Raw genomic sequence first — 18,476 nt, 5'->3', positions numbered from 1 at the left:
TCTGGCTTCAGAGTCAGGCCAGCAGCCCGGATCTGATCCAGAACCATTCCCACATGAGCTAAGTGGTCCTCCCAGGACTCACTGTGGATCGCTATGTCGTCCAGGTAGGCGCAAGCAAAACTCTGGAAGCCATCCAGGAGCCTATCCACCAAGCGCTGGAATGTAGCTGGGGCATTCTTCATCCCAAACGGCATTACCCTAAACTGATATAAGCCGAATGGGGTGACGAATGCCGACTTGGGGATAGCCTCCGGGGCCAGGGGAATCTGCCAGTAACCTTTGCAGAGGTCAATAGTGGTCAGGTAATTTCCCCTGGCTATACGATCGAGTAGCTCGTCTATCCTGGGCATAGGGTAAGCGTCCGTCACGGTATTTTCATTGAGCCTCCGATAGTCTACGCAGAACCGGGTGGTCCCATCTTTCTTGGGCACCAAGACAACTGGGGAGGCCCAGGGACTATCGGAGGGCTCAATTACCCTGAGCTGGAGCATCTCATCGATCTCCTTCTTCATTCCTGTCCTAACTGCTTCGGGGATTCGGTACGGAGCCTGGCGCAAGGGAGCTTGTCCCGGAGTATCTACCTGGTGGGTGGTTAAAGTAGTGTACCCTGGCTTCGGGGAGAAGGTGAGGTGTTTGGACTGGAGGAGTTGGTTGAGCTGCTCCCTTTCAGTGGGGCTAAGTCGGTCCCCTATCTGAACCTGCGCCACTATACCTGTGGGGAGGCTCTTTTCTAATAGGTCTGGAATAGGTAAACTGTCGGGGTCTTCCTGAGGGGAACAACATACGGCCGTCACGTTCTCTGGTCGCTCAAAATATTCCTTGAGCATGTTTACATGGAATGTCTTTCTAAGATTGTTGTCGTGGCAGCTAGCTATCACATAAGTGGTGTCTCCCCTTTTCTCTACGATCTGGTAGGGACCCTGCCAGGACGCCTGCAATTTGTCTGTCTTCACCGGCTTAAGTACTAACACCTTTTGTCCTATGGTGAAGATTCTCTTTCGGGCCCCCCGATCGTACCATACTTTCTGTCTTCTCTGGGCCAACTGGAGATTAGCCCGCACGGATTTGGCTAATTGCTCCATTCGGTCCCTGAGTTCCAGCACGTATGGCACAATTGGGACACCGTCAGCCTCCATCTCTCCCTCCCAGTGCTCCCGGATCAGGTTTAGGGGTCCCCGTACCTTTCTTCCGTAGAGCAACTCGAAGGGAGAGAACCCTGTCGTTTCCTGGGGCACCTCCCGATAAGCAAATAGGAGGTGCGGCAGGAAGCGTTCCCAGTCTCGGTATTCCTGAGTGAACGTCTTGAGCATTTGCTTGAGGGTCCCATTGAACCTCTCACACAGCCCGTTCGTCTGGGGGTGGTATGGGGAGCTTAGGAGGGACTTAATTTTGCAAACCTGCCAGAGTTGTTGGGTCAATTCAGCCGTAAATTGGGTGCCTCGGTCGGATAGGATTTCTTTTGGAAATCCTACCCGGGAGAACACCTGTACTAGTGCATTCGCTACCGTATCCGCTTGTATGTTGGATAGGGCGACAGCCTCTGGGTACCTGGTAGCGTAGTCCACTACGGTAAGAATGTATCGCTTACCGGAGGGACTAGGGGTAGCCAGTGGTCCCACTAGGTCAATAGCAACCCGGCTGAAGGGTTCCTCTACAATGGGCATATTTACTAGCTGGGCTTTAGGGTGATCGCCTCGCCTTCCTACTCGTTGACACACATCGCAGGTGTTACAGTAAGTTCTAACGTCAGCGTGCACCCCTGGCCAAAAGAACGTGTGAGTAATGCGGTGTAGGGTACGGGTAACGGCTAGGTGGCCTGCTAAGGGGATGTCGTGGCCTATTTTGAGGATTTCTTGACGGTATTTGTGGGGCACTACCAGCTGTCGCCTACGCTGTCCCCTTTTCTCTGTCCAGCGGTATAGTTTCCCTTTTTCCCATAAGAATGTTTCGTTATCTGCCCCGCCCCCTCCGGTCTCTGCTCGTTCCCGGTACTTTTGTAAGGTCGGGTCAGTCTTAGACTCTGCCTCGAAAGCATCTGGGGTGTCCCAGGGTATGGGGCCTAACCTGTCAGGCAAGGTCGGGGTAGGTCTTACCTGTGTCTCCCGCACTGGTGAAAGCTCTCGCTCCGTCCGGGCTTGGGCCCGTGTAGTCACTGGGTCTGCCTCGTTGTTGCATACTGGAGCATAGGCAGAAGTCATGGGGCCCAAATCGTTGCCCAGTAGTACTTCGGCAGGTAAATTATCCATTAGGCCCACGTTCACAGCCCCCTTTCCCGCTCCCCAATCAAGATGCACTTTAGCTGTTGGAATTTTGTACACATCCCCCCCCGCCACTCTAACGGCCACAGTCTGTCCAGATCGCTTGTGCTCTGGCACCAAATGACTCTGTACCAGCGTGATAGTAGCCCCTGTGTCTCGCAATCCCTCGGTAGATCGCCCCTCGAGCCATACCCTCTGCCGATGGTGCTGGCGGTTATCTGAGGCAGCATATACAGGGTCTGCCTCGTGAAGCGGCCCCACATATCCCTCCATAGGGGCCTCTTGGTTAACACAGAGGGCCCGGGCCGGACGATAGGACCCAGAGGGGTAATTGTAATTCCTGGGTGTCTGGTGCGTATTAAGGGGGCAGCTAGCCATGAAATGCCCTGGTTGCTTGCATCGGTGGCAAGTCGGTCTGGGACGCTCAGAGCTGTTATTGGGTGGTCCTGAGTGTCGGACGGGCCCTGTGGGCACCGGGGCTCGGAATTCAGCACGAGGGGGTGCACGGTAAACCTCTCTGGGTTCGACCCGTGCTGGAGCTCGGTAGTTCATGGGTTCGTGAAGACGGGAGTCATAATGTTCATCGGCCAATTTGGCTGCTTCTTCTAAGGTAGAAGGCCGCCTGTCTCGCAGCCATTCCTTCCCTTGCTGTTCCATGCCATTATAAAAATGTTCTAAGAGAAACAATTGTAAAATTTCCTCCCCAGTCACCGCTTTACTTCCGCTCAGCCAGTGATTTGCCGCTCTCCGCATTCGGTGCGCCCATTCCATATGGGTATCGTTAGGCTTCTTTTCCGTGCCCCGAAACTGTCGGCGATACGTGTCCGGAGTTACAGCGTACCGTCGCAACAGTGTCTCCTTAACTAGCTCATACTGTGTCACTTCCTCAGCACCCAGAGTACGAAAGGCTTCCAGGGCTCGCCCGGATAGTTTCCCAGACAATATCGTGGGCCACTCTCTGTTGGGAATCTGGTGCAGGGCACATTGCCTTTCGAAGTCCGCCAAATATTCATCAATCCCTGTCTCGCTCTCTAGGAAGGGTCGAAATGCTGCATAGGGTATCTTGGGCCTCCCAGCATTTTCGACAGGGATGATTACCTGCGGGGCTTCAGCATTGCGGTGTGCGTTCGCTAGGTTGAGTTCGTGGGCTCGAGTCTCTCGTATATCCTCGTCCGCCTCCGCCATCAACTGCTGTACCAATTCCATGGAGGGGTTCGGCCCGTATAATGAGAGCCTTTCCCGAACAATCCTGGTTTTTTCGTCACTAATCGTGGTCGGTGTTTCCGCCATTGTGAAGCTCTGATCCAGTTCGGTCAATTCTGCGATCAGCTCTCTCCTCGGCCGGTTGCTGGCGTACCCCCCTCTGCTTTCAAGTAAATCCTTTAGGGTGGTACGCTTCAATTTTTCGTAAGCGCTCTCCATCCGTTCTGTACCTCTCCTAGGAAATCCAGGAAAATCCCGCCGCTGCCGCCAAATGTTACGGTTACCCTTAGTCTCGCTGAGAGATGGACCGCTTAGTAGCCTGGATCCCTATTGCTAAAGAGGGGAGAAGCTGCTTTCCATAGTATTCTATATGAGTCTCGCAAATATAGAATAATCTCCCTTAGCTGCAGTACAGCTAGGATACCCTTCTGCCCACAAAAACGAGTCAACGCTGCGATTGAGGGTCAAAACAAGAACTCAGGACTGGGATGCCCAGCCTGCTTTTTATTAAGGTTACATGCACACAGGGCACTCCCAGGGGGAGAGGGGGGGAAGCACAAAATCCCCCATCACACATTTAGATAGAGAGCACTGTCCTTTGACAGGCCACAATAGGATTACAGTACTTAAGATAACAAGTTTACAAGTTCATCTTATCAATTAGCAGTCTGGCTCCAGAGGTGATTAGACAATAGTTTCTAAAAGCTGAAAAAAAAAGAGTTAACTCTTTATGAAATGAAACTTGTTACGGTTTTCTTGGAGCCCTTCTTAGGCGCTGGCTTGCTGGTTCAGGCATTGCTGCTGGGAAATAAGCTCTTCACAACAAAATAACTAATGCTTCTGTAACAGTCATCTTAAAAGTGAAGGCCCCATGGATCTTGTTTGCATGGATTTTTTGTGCATTGAGCCAGATTCTCGTGGCATTGGAAATGTTCTTATTGTAACAGATCACTATACCCGTTATGCTCAAGCCTTCCCAACAAAGGACCAGAAGGCTAGTACAGTGGCTAGAGTTCTTTGGGAAAGGTTTTTCATTCATTATGGTTTTCCTAAGAAACTGCATTCTGCTCAAGGTAGAGACTTTGAGAGTCGCATCATTAAAGAAATGATGAATGTTTTGGGAATTAAGAAGACAAGAACTTCTCCCTATCATCCAGAAGGAGATGCTTTGCCTGAGAGGTTTAACAGAACTTTGCTAAATATGTTAGGGACCCTGCCAGAGTCTGAAAAGAGAACTTGGAGTCGTCAAGTAGAAGCACTAGTTCATGCCTACAACTGCACCCGACATGATTCCACAGGTTATTTACCATACTTCCTTATGTTTGGGAGAGAAGCGAGACTACCTATAGATGTCCAGTTAGGGGTGTCATCAGATGGAGTTTCTCATAAGAGTCACTATCAGTATGTCAGGCGATTGCAGGAGAGTTTACAAACAGCTTATAAGTTGGCTGAAGAAGCTACTGCTCGATTAAATGAGGCTAATAAACAACGATATGACAAGAGAATAAAACATCAGGATTTGCAACCAGGAGACCGTGTCCTTTTACGGAATTTAGGGATACCAGGCAAGCACAAGTTAGCTCCTAGATGGAGGAATAGTATCTATAGAATAGTCAGACAATTGCCAGGTTTTCCAGTTTTTCAGATAGCAGATGAAAATGGTGTTGTGTAGACATGGCATCGGAATAATTTGTTGCCTATACCTCAATTCCAGCATGATGTTACATGAGGACCAAGGCCCAAGCATGTCAATTAATAATGAATATAGTATCCCACATGAAGACTCATCAATTCAATCGGACCCTGAAATGAGATCTCCATTGCAAAGAGAGACCTATAATGATGAGCATGCCTCCTCTGTTGCCCCAACCTCTGAACCTGATATGCCATCCTTCCCTAATAGTCCTATACCAGATAGGGAATCTCCAAACCCTATACATTATGATAGTAGAAGTCCCTATAGAGAGAAAAGACAAGCAAGAAAGAGACATCCCCCAAAGAAATTGACATATGATACACTAGGAAACCCTGGTTATAATGTTGAACCCTTGTTGCCTGCTCTAACATCTGCTGTACGATGTGTTTTGAAAGATGTGTACCCTAACCATAATTTGACTCATGATGAATATGTGATTTTGTTAGTAGACTTGCTAAAGAAAATGTATTGATGTGTTGCTCTTGTACCCCTTGCTGGGGACAGCAAGTTTTTTTTTGGGGGGGAGTATGTAAGGACCTTGCCCTTACCCAAGATGGCTGCTGTAGTAGTTGTATTGAGGAAGAGAAATGCCATCTGGGAAGGGGGAGGAGTTGTTAGTGCTGAGGAGATTTCTTAGGTGTTAAGAGAAGTGTGGAGCTTTGCACAGACTTTGAAATGGGGGAAGAAAGTTGCTGTTTCCAAGCTGAAAGAAGTTATTCAGACTAATGCATGGATTCCAGAGACAGTTCAGACATTGCTACATGTAGCTGCTGAAGACAGAAGTTGGAACCTTTTATTTGTACTGTGAGTGTCAGCCATTATCTGCTGTTTTAAGATCTCCATAACTTCATGCTAACTAAATGCAAGAGAAAAGATATACTAGTCATATCTGATGTGCTGCAGAGTTGTTGTATATTAAAGAGATAATCCAGAGAATATTCTAGAAGTTATTCTGCCTAAACAGTTTGCATAAATAAACTAAATGGATTGCACAGCTGCATTACATAAGGAAGTAACTGAGTGTGATGTGCTGCAGAGGTGTTGTATATTAAAGAGATAACCCAGAGAATATCCTATAAGTTATTCTGCCTGAATAGTTTGCACAAATACACTGACTGGATTTATAAAGCTACATTACATAAGGGCATAACTGTGAGATTTCTGCAGATGTTTGTAGTAAAAGAGTGACTGACTTTGCAGTATAAGGCAAGTGGATTGCTGAATTCAGTAATAAGGTAGAGACTTATGTTACTCAGTATTTCTGAGGAGAAGTTTTCTTGAGCACTGCATCGATCACAAGCAGCACTCTCTAGCTTCGTTCACAAGCAGTTATGTTATTATTTCATGAGCTCATGAAGGACTTCTGAGTTAAAAAAAAAGGTATACTAATGTCATAAGAAGATATTGTGATTAATATTATTATTTGTATTTGTTGCACTGTATGTTATTGGTTAAACACTTTATAATAATCAAAGCAACATTTTATTTGAAGATTTATTGTGTGGTTATTACTTGTTTTCTTTTTGTACTAAAATCTTATAGGACCCCACACCCTATTATTCTAGGGTGTCCCCTATTGGTGGAGGCACTGCGTCATACAGGCATCCCTTATATACCTGATTTCAACCCCCCTCCTACTCCCACTCTGCGGAGGCTTAGTTCTCATACACGAAACAGGTAGACAGCACTACACTATCACCCACCTCAGGGAAGGTCAGGAAAGAGTGTTACATATACATAGAGAAAAAACATAAATTTGTATTGTGCATAAACTAAAATACATAAAGCACCCTAATTGGATAAATGTAATAGTGCATATAATGTGTGTAAACATAAAAAATCTTGACAACATAAATATAAGGGTCAAGCCCAAAAGAGATTTAATTCATTGTTAGTGAAAATATCCTATTGAATAGAAATGTTAAGGTGTTACATTAATTATATTTTTAAAAAAAACTTAAAAAATACTATGTTTCAGTCAAATAGAATAAAAATATTGTGATACATTATCCACATTGTGAGATGCCAAGATCTAATAAATCATATATTTTATACTCAAACCTTTGATAAACAAGTGAATTTATGAGTTATAATATGTGAATAGATAATATACGTGAACATAAATTTATCAGTGAATCCAGCCATACCTCCCCTTTACATATATTTAATAAGATGTCTAAACTTAATAAATGAACAAAATAATAAAACAAAATATAAAAAATAAAGGAAGTGCATCATACATATATTTGTAATATTTTTTAAAGAAAAGATGCTAAGTCAAAACCATCATTAAGTCCTTTGGGAAACAAAGTGTCTAGTTGAGGGTTTCACGTTAATTAAGTTTTCTCTGTCTGTCACCTTTTCTTGCACCAGGTTTGATCCGTTTAATCCTGAATATCATCAAATCTTTTTTTGTTTCTATCATGAACCTGATCAAAGTGGTGATAAACAGTGTTTTTATTCATTTTACAAATTTTTTAAGGGGCGTGTAGTAATCCCTATGTAAAAAAGATTGTATTTGCATTTTAACATATATATAATGTTTTTACTTTCACAGTTAATAAAACTCTCCTTCTTAAAGATTCTGTTGTCTTTATTTCTAAAGCACAAAGCTTTTTTGGGGGACAAAAGATGCAGTAATCACATCAGCCACATACATGCCAACCATTTAGAAATTGTTTTAGCCATTTAACTTTTTTGGGGTTCTGATCTCATACTCTCTTTTTTCTTTAGAGTTTCCCAATGTTTGAGTCATGTTAGAGAGTGCATGTATAGCTTTTATATTTTTATTTTTATTATAAATCAATTTCTTTTTCTCTGGTAGAATCTTATTTATATAGGGATCTTCTAGTAATAAGTGCCAATAATGATTCAGGATTTTATCAATTTCTGTTTGATCTTCACTATATATTTTTTAAGAAGACTATCTGAATATTTATTAATTGTATTATTTGTTATCTTTATATCATTGACACTTTCTATACTGTATTTTTTGGTCTTTGCTCTACCTTCTAGAAGATTATTTCAGTCTATCCTACCTACCTCTTTGAGTTCTTGTTCTAATTTGGATTTTTTGAAATCTTTTTCTATAAATCTTTGTTTTAAGATATCAGCCTGGGAGAAAAAATAGAAGAATTTTTACTCATTCTAAGAAATTGGCCTTTAGGAATATTTTCTAGCCATTTTTTTTATAATGGCAACTTTTACAATCTTGATATGTATTTTGATAAAATTTTTTGAAGAATTTTCTTGTTATTTTATTATTGATAATTTCTATTTCTAATGCTAGAAACTCACATTTTTATTGTTTTTTTTTAATCAAAATTTAGACATAAGGTATTATTATTCAGATGTCTGAAGTAAAATTCTGCTTCATCTACATCACTTTTCTATATAATAAAGACATCATCTATATATCATCAATACAGGGATAATTTATTGTAACATTGTAAATGTTGCTAAATTAATTCCTCTTCCCAGTTTGCCCAAACCAGGTTCATGAAGCTAGGGGCAAAACATGCCCCCATAGCCATTCCCTGGGTTTGCAGATAAAATGTTTCATTAAACAAAATGTTTTTTTCCTAATCTTATACTATGTAAATACGTTACATATATGTTGAAATGCAAATGTGATCTTTTTTATATAGGATGTACTACACGCCCCTTAAAAAAACATATGGCTAGATTAGAAGTCTTGCGTTAGCCTTAAAAAGCAGCGTTGAGAGGTCCCAATGCTGCTTTTTAACGCCCGCTGGTATTACAAGTCCTGCAGGTACAGGTGTACCGCTCACTTTTTTGGCCAGACTCGAAAACACCACAAATCCACTTACGTCAATTGCGTATCCTCTTTTTTTCAATGGGACTTGCCTAATGCCGGTATTACGAGTCTTCCAAAAAGTGAGCGGCACAGCCTCTCCTGTCAAGACTGATATCGCATTTAAAAGTCAGTAGTTAAGAGTTTTATGGGCTAACGCCGTAGCATAAAACTCTTAACTAAAGTGCTAAAAAGTACACTAACACCCATAAACTACCTATTAACCCCAAAACCGAGCCCCCCCCCCACATCGCAAACACTAAAATAAATTATTTAACCCCTAATCTGCCGAACCGGACATCGCTGCCACTATAAAAAATATATTAACCCCTAAACCGCCACACTCCCGCATCGCAAACACTAGTTAAATTTTATTAACCCCTAATCTGCCGTCCCTAACATCGCCGACACCTACCTACATTTATTAACGCCTAATCTGCCGCCCCCAAAGTCGCCGGAACTATATTAAAGTTATTAACCCCTAAATCTAAGTCTAACCCTAACACTCCCTATCTTAATTATAATTTAAAAAAATCTAAATAAAATAACTATCATTAACTAAAGTATTCCTATTTAAAACTAAATACTTACCTATAAAATAAACCCTAAGATAGCTACAATATAACTAATAGTTACATTGCAGCTATCTTAGGATTTATTTTTATTTTACAGGCAACTTTGTATTTATTTTAACTAGGTACAATAGTTATTAAATAGTTATTAACTATTTAATAGCTACCTAGTTAAAAAAAAAGTCAAATTTACCTGTAAAATAAATCCTAACGTAAGTTACAATTACACCTAACACTACACTATAATTAAATTAATTACCTAAACTAACTACAATTAAATACAATTAAATACAATTATCTAAGTACGAAAACAACCCCACTAAATTAAAGAAAATAATAAAATAATTACAAGTTTTTAAAACTAATTACACCTGATCTAATCCCCCTAATAAAATAAAAAAGCCCCCCAAAATAATAAAAAGCCCTACCCTATACTAAATTACAAATAGCCCTTAAAAGGGCCTTTTGCTGGGCATTGCCCCAAAGTAATCAGCTCTTTTACCTGTAAAAAAAGTACAATACCTCCCCAACATTAAAACCCACCACCCACACGCTCAACGCTACTCTAAAACCCACCCAATCCCCCCTTAATAAAACCTAACACTAACCCCTTGAAGATCACCCTACCTTGAGAAGTCTTCACCCAACCAGGCCAAAGTCCTCAACGAAGCTGGGCGAAGTGGTCCTCCAGGCGGGCAGAAGTCTTCATCCAAGCCGGGAAGAAGAGGTCCTCCAGACGGGCAGAAGTCTTCATCCAGGCAGCATCTTCTATCTTCATCCATCCGGCGCAGAGCGGGTCCATCTTCAAGAGATCCGATGCGGAGCATCCTCTTTAAACGAAGTCCAACTGAAGAATGAAGGTTCCTTTAAATGACGTCATCCAAGATGGCGTCCCTTGAATTCCAATTGGCTGATAGAATTCTATCAGCCAATCGGAATTAAGGTAGAAAAAATCCTATTGGCTGATGCAATCAGCCAATAGAATGCCAGCTCAATCCTAATGGCTGATTGCATCAGATAATAGGATTGAACTACCTTAATTCCGATTGGCTGATAGAATTCTATCAGCCAATTGGAATTCAAGGGATGCCATCTTGGATGCCGTCATTTAAAGGAACCTTCATTCTTCAGTTGGACTTCGCTTGAAGAGGATTCTCCGCATCGGATGTCTTGAAGATGGACCCGCTCCGTGCCGGATGGATGAAGATAGAAGATGCCGCCTGGATGAATACTTAGGAACAGTGTTGGTATACCCGATGATGGTTTGATGAAGATATAGATATGGCCCAAACTTTAACTCCTGGGATTACCTGCCTTAGTAGTGTAGGTGCGTACAATGGGAGCTCAGCATGCGCACATTTTTTATCCCTCTCTATATCACAATGGGGTCTTATCACCTTTTGGGTCACCATTTTTGCAGACCTTGAGTGAAATTACTGATACCACGCATTGCCTACACAATCATCGCAGCACATAGCAGGATTTAATACAATCAAACTAGCATAGACATCTAGACTCCTAGGGAGGTACAAATGAGGTAGTTAACATCTTCCCATGATGGAAAATCCCAAGCCTGACGACCCAGATCACTGACACACACATTGAAGGTGATACTTGATACAATAGACAGAGACGTCTGTCTATCCGTGACTCAGTAGATGTTGCTTTCTCTAGAAATATATAGGTCCACGTCATTTACTACACTTGGGTTAGCACACTATATTCAATTTGTATTGGGGTGGCAAGGACTTACCTGTTTCCACTTGACTAAATACTTTAACAGGGCCCCTACAAAAACAAAGACACCTAAGAGCAACACAGGTACATGTTATATAATACTTTGGACAAAGGAAGTCCTGTATGGCAAGACAGAATAAGCTGATTGTACTTGGTTTAGCCCCTAGGCTGCACGTTATCTTGATAATGTATAACAAAAAGTTAGCACTGAAAATGTTGATGTTGATGTTATTGTTATATTTGTGAATGGCTGACCCATTTTGTTTTTCTCTTTTCTTATTTTCTTCTTATCTGTGTGGAAGCCATTGTATTTTTCTTTATATATACACTGTCAAAATATTCATATCTTTATCACTCATACCATGTGTTGGGGGTGTAAAGGCCGCTACTTTTGAAACCCCATACCCCCTGTCTAGTTCTTTCACCCCGTACTTGAGCGACCATCCCTCTTCTTAAGAACCTTGTCATTGATATAAAGCCCACAGTTCATACCTCCCTCCTCCTCCCCCCATAACCCATTTCCCCCCATTTCCCCCTTATATAAGGAACCCCCATCTCTGAGGAGGACTATCTAAGCGGTTTCTCTTGGCAATACCGCAACCACTAGAAAAACATTACACTATGGTTTAATATAGAGTGACCTGTTACTCTTTCCTCCTTATCCTTTCCCATCCTAAGCCCACTTTTCTCTATTTATTCCCTTACTTTCCCCCCCTTTATTTTTCTCTTTCTTTTCCCGCTGCAAAACGAATACTCAAACACCTCTATGTCTCTAATATGCACCTCCCACAACGTAAGGGGGCTTAATACACCAAACAAAAGAAGCCGGCTCATGAGCTACCTTGCCCATGCTAAGTGCAAGGTTGTTTTCCTACAGGAGACCCACTGGGTGGAGGGTGCATCTACTCCCTTACATTGTAAACACTACCCAGTAGTCAAAACAGCCTCCTTCCCAGGCAAGTCAAGAGGAGTTGCGATATTGATACACAAGACAGTACTTTATGAAAACCTAGAAACTTACAAAGACCCCAGAGGTAGATACCTTATCCTAAACTGTAAGTTAGATGATGTCCCATACACTTTGGCTAGCTACTATGGCCCAAATTATGGGCAGGTAAGAGCGCTTAGAAAATTCTTAAGACTGTTAGCTTCCCACAAGATTCAAAACCTGCTCCTAGCAGGTGATTTCAACATGATTTTGGATACGACTCTAGACAGATGCTCGCCAAAGCTCAAACTCTGTGACCCCCAAACCTCTAGGATTGCTAAACAATTTACTAATCTCATTGCTCAGTATAACTTATTTGATATTTGGCGATTCCTCAACCCCTCCTCTAGAGATTACTTGTACTATTCTGTAGTTCACAACACTTATACCAGAATTGATTACATCTTCTGCGAACCCTGGTTACTTGATCATATTCAAAAGGTATACATGCCTAGCTGCTCTTGGTCAGACCACTCTCCAATTCAGTTCTCTATGAGAACCCCGAATTGTATGTCTTCTAGACCCTCTTTGAAGCTGCCAGAATATCTGCTCTCAACTCCAGAACAGGTCCTGTACATTCAAAAAGAATTAGACATTTTTTTAGATATAAACAATAATGGGTCTGTTGATGATTTCTGCCTGTGGAGCACCCTTAAAGCATACACTAGGGGGCTATTCTTCAAACTTAAAGCAGAGCATAGAAAGCATTTAGGAAGGACCTTATCTCAACTCAATCTAACTCTTCGTAACTTAACCTCCTCTTAAATCTCATCGCTAGACCCCCAGACACTTTCTCAAATAGAAGATACTAAAGCAAAGATAGAGGCTCTGGAACTCAAGAGATATCAGTCACAGGTACACCGCTTTAAACAAACTTTTTATGCAAAAGGGAACAAGGCGGACCGATTATTAGCCAACAAACTTAGACAACGTACTGCGGAAGCCCGTATCCCATGTATAAAAACACCAGAGGGAATAGTACGTCTCCCGGCGGATATAGGTAAGGCTTTTGCCTCTTACTATTCCTCCTTATATAACTTAAAAGATTCTCTAGACTCCCCCACACCATCTATTCACCATATTCGGGACTTCTTAAACTCACTTTCCCTGCCAGTTTTGTCGGATGCCCAGAAAGACCTACTTGAATCTCCCTTTAGTGTTGAGGAGGTGATCTCAGTCATTAAATCTTTGAAATCTCATAAAGTCCCTGGCCCAGACGGATATAATGCCCTTTTCTACAAAACTTTTCTCCCACTCCTCTCCCCGCTGCTTACTAGAGTTTGTTCTCTGGCTAGACAGTCTGGCTCTCTTCCCTCGGAATTGCTTGAGGCAGTTATTGTAACTATTCCAAAACCAGGTAAAGTCCCTAATGTATGCGAACATTTCCGTCCCATCTCTCTAATTAATATGGATGTGAAGATCCTAGCCAAACTTTTAGCCTCCAGACTGAATCGGGTCCTTCCGTCGTTAATAGATGGGGACCAAGTGGGCTTCACCCCTGGCAGAGAGGGCCCAGACAATACCCGGCAACTCCTCAACATTTATTTTGAAACTAAACAGCGGAATCTCCCTTGTGCAACCTTGGCACTTGACGCCTAAAAAGCCTTCAATAGGGTGAACTGGGCCTACCTATTCGAAGTCCTGAACAAATTTGGCTTTCCCCCGTATTTTCACTCTTGTGTTAAGGCACTATATTCTACTCCCTCAGCTTCTGTGAGGGGCTTGGGATTCCATTCCCCTGTCTTTCCAGTTACAAATGGGACTCAACAGGGCTGCCCCCTATCCCTGTTGATATTGGCTCTTGTCATTGAACCGCTCGCTGAGGCAATCAGAAGCAATCCAAATATATAAGGGGTGGAGATTGCCGGGACATTGCAAAAAACTGCGTTATTTGCAGATGATTTAACCATATTTTTGAAATATCCTTCCCACTCCTTCCCTGCTCTTTTTAGTTTACTAAACTATTTTGGTCAAATTAGCTTCTACAAACTAAATGTCAGCAAAACTGATGCTTATACTATTAACATACCAGATAAGGAGCTTGAAGTTCTTAAGAGAACATATGCATTCAATTGGTCCCAACAAAGAATTAAACACCTAGGTGTGTTTCTTTCCTGCAATATGTCCACTATCATCGAGTCCAATTTTTACCCCTTACTACAACAGTTCCAAAAAAGTGCCGAAAAATGGAGTGTCCCGTGCATCTCCTGGTTAGGTCGCATAGCAGCGTTCAAAATGGTGCTGCTCCCCAAACTTACATACCTTTTCCTTTCCCCCAATCTAACTACCTATCATGAAGCTTCGTGACTTGCTCATATTCTTTCCTGGAATGTAACATCATGTAACAGTAAATAGCAGGTGCTAGAACAAGCAACACTACCTAGCCCGCTTCTATTATCAGATCTCATATGGTTACCCAAACATGTTAGATCCTTTTATAAGATACAAAATACAATTATCTCACATGCCCTCCGCCTATGGGATAGAATCCGTTGACTGCAGCAAATTGCCCCACATCCCTTTACTATCCATTCCCTCTCGGGGCTCCTAGAGGCTCTCAGGGACTCACATCCGCATTTGTGGCAAGAATATGGCATAAACCCCATAGCTGACCTATTTTCCAATGGATACTTTATTACGACATCACAGTTCTGCTCAACCCACAGTCCATCGAATCATTTACAGTTTGAGTTCTGGAGACTATGTAGCTTGCTGAAATCGTGTTTTTTTTTTAAATAGGCTGTTACGTGAACCCACTGAGTGGGAAAAAAGATGGAATAATAACATCAAGTTTCCTCAAGCGCTTTCGATCTCATACAGAGATTTGTTGAACGCCCCTATTTTCTATAAATCAGCTTACATTGTGGCCTGGGAGAGAGCTCTGCACTTTTGTACAGGGCAGGCCAAGTGGTCCAAAGACGTTACATGAACCAGACAGGAACTTCACTGTATCACCTTATTAGAACTATACATTAAAGTATGCACACATTGGCACCTCACACCTCTTAGACTTTTCAAAATATCTCACCTAAATTCCCCACTATGTTGGAGAGGTTGTGGGTTGGTGGGATCGCTGGCCCATATATGGTGGGAATGCCCAGTACTGCAGCCCTTCTGGAATGAGATTTCACGTAAATGCATAAAACTAGACCCCCTTCTAAGAAATTCCACGCAAACTGTTCTATTTCACTTAGACATTAAAACATCCTCCATCACAAAAGACCTCCTGGGTATATACTTGTTCTCCGCATCCAAATTGGCAAATGCCAGACTCTGGAAACAAAAGACAATCCCCACTTGGGGTGATATAGCTAAAACAATGACTTACTTTGAGCTCATGGAGAGTACGATTTTCACTTAACAAAATAAAATACTCCTACACTCACAGATTTGGGATTCTTGGAAGCAGTTGGACAAACTCTAACGGGAAACTTTAGTAATAGACAGCTAAATTTTAGAGCTTCTGGTTGTGCATAATGTGAGGCCCAGATGCTTTTTTTCCCCTTCCTTCCTTCCCTCCCATCTCCAGTCCCCTTACCCTCTCCTAGGTTACTCTTGTCAGTAGCCCATGTTCAATAAGAGTGTTTTGTTCTCTCTTGTATCTACTTCTCACAATATATCATAATCTATACTATACCAGTTCAAAAAAAGACAATACTCACTTGCTACTGTTAAGAAAATCTGAGGTCAATATAATATTACCTTGCTGTATGTGTAGTTGCGGTATAGATATTCCACAATGTTATGTGTTACAATGACCTTGATGATTGTTACTATCTGTTTTATGCTGGATGTATATGCAGCAATTTTGTACTGCCTTTATTTTTTGGCCTCAATAAAAATATTTAAAAAAAAATAATAATAATATTATGCAGGTGTCGGCGATGTCAGGTGCGGCGGATTAGGGGTTAATAAGTGTAAGATTAGGGGTGTTTAGACTCGGGGGTTCATGTTAGGGTGTTAGGTGTAGACATAAAAGTATTTACCCATAGGAATCAATGGGACTGCGTTTGGAGCTGAATGCTGCTTTTTTGCTGGTGTTAGGTTTTTTTTCAGCCGGCTCTCCCCCATTGATTCCTATGGGGAAATCGTGCACGAGCACGTTTTGCCAGCGCTGGTATTGAGGTGAGATGTGGTGTAAAATTTTGCTATCCGCTCACTTTCTGCGGTTAACGCCGGGTTTGTAAAAACCCGTAATACCAGCGTTGTCTGTAGGTGAGCGGTGAGGGAAAACTGCTCGTTATCACCGCACCCCTGTTAACGCAAAACTCGTAATCTAGGTGATATTTACTAGAATGTATATAATAAACAAACTGGATTTCAAAAACACTCTGTTTTTCACCACTTTGATCAGGTTCATTATAGGAATTAAAAAGATTTGATGATATTCGGAATAAACGGATCAAGCCTGACACAAGAAGAGGTGACAGAGAAAACCTAATCAAAGTAAAACCTTCTGGATTCTACAGCTAGAAACATTGTTGCCCAAAGGACTTAATGAGGGTTTTAACTTAGTATCTTTTTGTAAATAATTATTACTAATAAATGTATGATGCACTTTCTTTATTTTTTTATATTTTGTTTTTTTTATTTGTTCCATCCATCCGGAGCGGATGATTGGAACAGCCAATAGAATGCGAGCTCAATCCTATTGGCTCATTTGATCAGCCAATAGGATTGAACTTCAATCCTATTGGCTGATTGGATCAGCCAATAGGATTTTTCCTACCTTAATTACGATTGGCTGATAGAATTCTATCAGCCAATCGGAATTCAAGGGAAGCCATCTTGGATGATGTCATTTAAAGGAACCTTTATTCATCGCTTGGACTTCATTTGAAGAGGATGGCTCTGTGTCGGCTGGATTGAAGATGGACCCGCTCCGCTCCGGATGGATGAAGATAGAAGATGCCATCTGGATGAAGACTTCTGCCGCTTGGAGGACCTCTTCTGCCCGGATCGGATGAAGACTTCTGCCCCTTTGGAGGTCCACTTGTGCCTGGCTGGGTGAAGATGGTTCAAGGTAGGGTGATCTTCAAGGGGTTAGTGTTAGGTTTTTTAAGGGGGGGATTGGGTGGGTTTTAGAGTAGGGTTGGGTGTCTGGGTGGTGGGTTGTAATGTTGGGGGGGTATTGTCTTTTTCAGGTAAAGAGCTGATTACTTTGGGGCAATGCCCAGCAAAAGGCCCTTTTAAGGGCTATTTGTAATTTAGTATAGGGTAGGGAATTTTATTATTTTGGGGGGCTTTTTTATTTTATTAGGGGGATTAGAGTAGGTGTAATTAGTTTAAAAAAATTGTAATTATTTTTTTATTTTCTGTAATTTAGTGGTTTTTTTTTCATACTTTAGTTTATTTAATTTAATTGTAATTAATTGTAGGAAGTTTAGGTCATTTATTTAATGATAGTGTAGTATTAGGTGTAATTGTAACTTAGGTTAGGATTTATTTTACAGGTATATTTGTCTTTATTTTAACTAGGAAGTTATTAAATAGTTAATAACTATTTAATAACTATTGTACCTAGTTAAAATAAATACAAACTTGCCTGTAAAATAAATATAAACCCTAAGCTAGCTACAATGTAACTATTAGTTATATTGTAGCTAGCTTAGGGTTTATTTTACAAGGAAGTATTTAGTTTTAAAAAGGAAAAATGTATTTAATTGTAGTTATTTTATTTAGATTTATTTAAATTAAATTTAAGTTAGGGGGTGTTAGGGTTAGACTTAGGTTTAGGGGTTATTAACTTTATTACAGTGGCGGCAAATTAGGGGTTAATAAATGTAGTTAGGTTGCGGCGACGTTGGGGGGGGCAGATTAGAGGTTAAGAAATATAATGTAGGTTTCCGCGATGTTGGGGGCAGCAGATTAGGGGTTCATAGGGATAATGTAGGTGGCGGCGGTGTCCGGAGTGGCAGAGTAGGGGATAATAATTATAATGTAGGTGGCGACGATGTCAGGGACGGCAGATTAGGGGTTAATAAGTATAAGATTAGGGGTGTTTAGACTCGGGTTCATGTTAGGGTGTTAGGTGTAGACATAAAATTCCTTTCCCCATAGGAATCAATGGGGCTGCGTTAGAAGCTGGATGCTGCTTTTTTGCAGGTGTTAGGTTTTTTTTTCAGCCAGCTCAGCCCCATTGTTTCCTATGGGGAAATCGTGCACAAGCACGTTTAGCCAACTTACCGCTACCGTAAGCAACGCTGGT

Source organism: Bombina bombina, chromosome 2 (genome assembly GCF_027579735.1).
Source record: "Bombina bombina isolate aBomBom1 chromosome 2, aBomBom1.pri, whole genome shotgun sequence".
Taxonomy (NCBI): domain Eukaryota; kingdom Metazoa; phylum Chordata; class Amphibia; order Anura; family Bombinatoridae; genus Bombina; species Bombina bombina.
The sequence above is the reverse complement of the archived record's forward strand: the minus strand, read 5'-3'. Positions refer to the sequence as shown.